Raw genomic sequence first — 3,585 nt, 5'->3', positions numbered from 1 at the left:
GCCATTACCTTCGCCGTCTTCAATTTATAATTTTTTTTTTCCTTGATAAATTTCCTTTAATTTGTTTTCGTTTCCTTTTACACTTTTGAACTTTTCATGCAATCTTCATTTTATTTTTTCTAACCGAATTTGTTTTTTAATCAAAATTAGTGGATTCTGAGTTTTCGTTAACGCATCTTAATAATTTTTTTTGTTTTTTTTTCTTATTATTTAGTTTTCTATTTCTCGTTTGTCATTAACTTCGCCGTCTTCAGTTCATTAGCTTCTTTTTTTGCTTGATAAATTTTCTTTGAATCGTTTTCGTTTACTTTTATACTTTTTAGCTTTTTTTATACTTTGCAATTTTCTTTTTTTTTACCGAACTTTTTTTTAATTAAAATTAGTGGATTCTGAGTTTTCGTTAACGTATCTTTATCATTTTTCTTTCTAATCTCCTTCTTGCAGCCTATATTTTGAAAATTTTAACTCATTAAATGCGAACTATCAAATCATCGTAATAATCGTTTTTCAAACGTTTTCATTTTTCTGTTATTTTGAATCTTTTTATTTTTTATTCTTTCGTAGCATTTTACCGTTCCTGTTTTAAAATCAATTAAATTTCACCGTTGAAACAATTTTTTTTAAATTTGTTTTCTTTTCATACAATTTTCCTTGTACAATATCATTTTTTACCAAAGATTGATTTTTTTCTAAATAGTTAGAAACCTTAGAAGCTTTCCTTTTTTTATAATTCGCATTGTTTTATTCATTTTTTTTCTTCAGAACTTCGCCTTCTCATCGAAATTCTACAGTGATAAAAATTCAACTTCGCCTTCCCATCGAAGTCAAATATTGTTAAATAAGAACTTCGCCTTCCCATCGAAGTCCGTTCAATCTTTTTTTTTTCAATTTTATTTTTCATATTTCTTTTTTTTTTTAAATTGAAATTATTTTTCTTTTAGAAACTTCGCCTTCCCATCGAAGTTTCATGACTACTTAATTTTATTCTTATTTTTTATCCATCATTCTTTAGGATCTTCGCCTTCCCATCGAAGTCCTGGTTTTGAAATAAGCATAAAGTCTAACACATTTCTTTTATTTAACATATACTTTATATTTACTTTCTCTTTCTATTGAAGGATGAGCTTCTAAGATTTCTTTCCTATCTATTTTCTTTCACTTTCTTTGTTTTTTTATCCGTAAGTAAAACTAATTGGATTTCAATTTGTTCTTTAAATTCACTTCGCCCATCTATCCAAGTCTTTCTTTCAATCCGGGAAATGCTTACCTAAATTGGGAGCTTCGTCCTACCAAATGTGCCATTGTCGGATCCTCTTTCGGACATCAATTATAAAACTTTACTTAAATGCAACCGTTACCGCCAAAATTCGTTAATCCGCCTTGCCAGGTAAATTTTTTGACGTTTCGGAGTTAGGACAAATGTATGGCCGTTTTCAAAAGCTTTCCAAAAGCTCCCTAACTAATCGAAACTTTTCTATGGAGGACATGGTGTCGCTAGTGTTTGCTTAATAACTCCCATAGACTGACTCTTTCACGAACATTCGTTTTTCATCTTTTTTTTTCTTTTTACTCTTTCTAAAAAGGCCTTTTACACACTCAACAAATAGTGTTCAATTTGATGACAATATTAATCACATTGTTTAACCATTTTTTTTTATTCAGTTCGGATATGGTTCATCTGTATCCTACAGAGTGGTACGCCGCCAAAACGTACAGGTGGTTCCCAAGGACAAGAACCCTCCCAACACGCCAGAGCTCCGCCAATTGAGAAATACTGGGCTGTTGTCAAGCGGAACCTAAAAAAGACCAAAAAACTGCTAAGAACGAGCAGCAGTTCAAGGCAAACTGGCTTTCTGCGGTGAAGAAGGTGGACAAGGTGGCTGTACAAAATCTGATGGCACGGGCAAAAGGGCTGCAAAAATTATAATCATATGTGCTAACATTTCATTTCTTTTAAACTGATCTTTAAAACATAATAACACACCGCAGTCCGTAGGTATTAATAGGAGATTTCTCAGGAAATGTCAAGGAGCATAGGAGGTGTAGGTAAAACGAAGATCGCACCATTTTCCAAAAATGGCTCCTGATCCAAACCTATCCCTTACTAACACAACCCTTCCTGAGATACTTGAATATACATAGATTCGCAGACGTATAGACGGTTTCTATAGCTGATGACACTGACTTATCATTGTTTCAGAGTTTTTCAAAACAAGCTTTTGAAGAAAACTGGAATAACAGATTTATAGTTGATCCTAAAAAGTATCTCACTAACAATCCTTCCTTCATCCCTCATTGACTACTAGGACGTGGCCGGCGTCGTTATTGATCTTTTTTTTTTAAAGGGAGAGCATGAGTTTTGTGCATTGAGATTGAATTGCTAATCCCAAGCTGCATTCTTTTGGCCCTTGTACAAAATTGGTGGCCTCGATCAATCACGGAGTAGCAACCATTGGCGATGTGGAACTCGTTCAACTTAGCCACGCCAACTATCATGGAGCTCGAAATGTATTCAATATATATTTTTTTAAACAATAAAAAAATTATAATATTAGGAAAACAATGTTAGAGAAGCATTTCGGGTTCAATGATTTAAGGTGGATATGAGTAGTCAAACAAGCTAAGCTAAGCTAAGCTATACAATGAATTTTTCATATCCCATTTTTTGCATGGATTCTTCTAGATTCTCGCTCGAAATATAGATATAAACATTTCTGTTGATCCGCATGAAAAAAATGTTACCCCCGCCCTCTTTAGGAATCTCCTTACCGAATTCATGCACATCCACTAAAGTTCTTCATACATATTCGATTGATTATGACAGTATCATGTTTATCAAATAACCATAAAGTGGATTTTTATATCATATTTGTAAAGTATGCAATTGAGTGAACTAATTGCCACTCAGTTAATTTTATTTAAAAATAAAATTTTTATTTTTATGAAATAACTAGCTGATCCCATACGAAATCCGTTTCGCTTTAAACTTGGAAGATGTTATAAACAGTTTGTATGGAAGTCAATTGCAAGCATTTTCCAGATGCACTTCTGAATACATTGTTAAGTAATAATCGCAAAAATATTAGACGATCACTTTTCTGTCGTCTGCTACTTCATTTGAAATCATGAATCAATTGACCGTGGCGAAAACCTCCGTGTATAAATTTCGACTCGATCGTTGCATAACAACGCAATTATTGCCAAAAAAATAAACCCCTTTTGGTGACCTCTTATACAATCTTCGATATCTGAAATCGATTACCTTTCCCTCAAAACTCCCGTGTGCAAATTTCCTAAGCAATCCATTGCATAATAACGTCAATATTGCCAAAAACAGTGGAAATTTTATAAATGTGGACGACCCCTTTCGTCGACCCCTGGCAAAATATTTTTTTTCAAACAAACACAAACACATACAGGATCTCAATGAAACATGATGTTTCCTCGAAGAGATTCCTTTTTCTGAACTCTAAGCGTATATCTTTCGAGGATATGATGGCTAGCATCTTACAAATGCTACAATCACCAACCCACCGAAAGTGCACTATGTATGCCGTGACCGATATTCGATCTCATACCCCCAGG

The sequence above is a fragment of the Uranotaenia lowii genome, chromosome 2, assembly GCF_029784155.1.
Source record: "Uranotaenia lowii strain MFRU-FL chromosome 2, ASM2978415v1, whole genome shotgun sequence".
Taxonomy (NCBI): Eukaryota; Metazoa; Arthropoda; class Insecta; order Diptera; family Culicidae; genus Uranotaenia; species Uranotaenia lowii.
The sequence above is the reverse complement of the archived record's forward strand: the minus strand, read 5'-3'. Positions refer to the sequence as shown.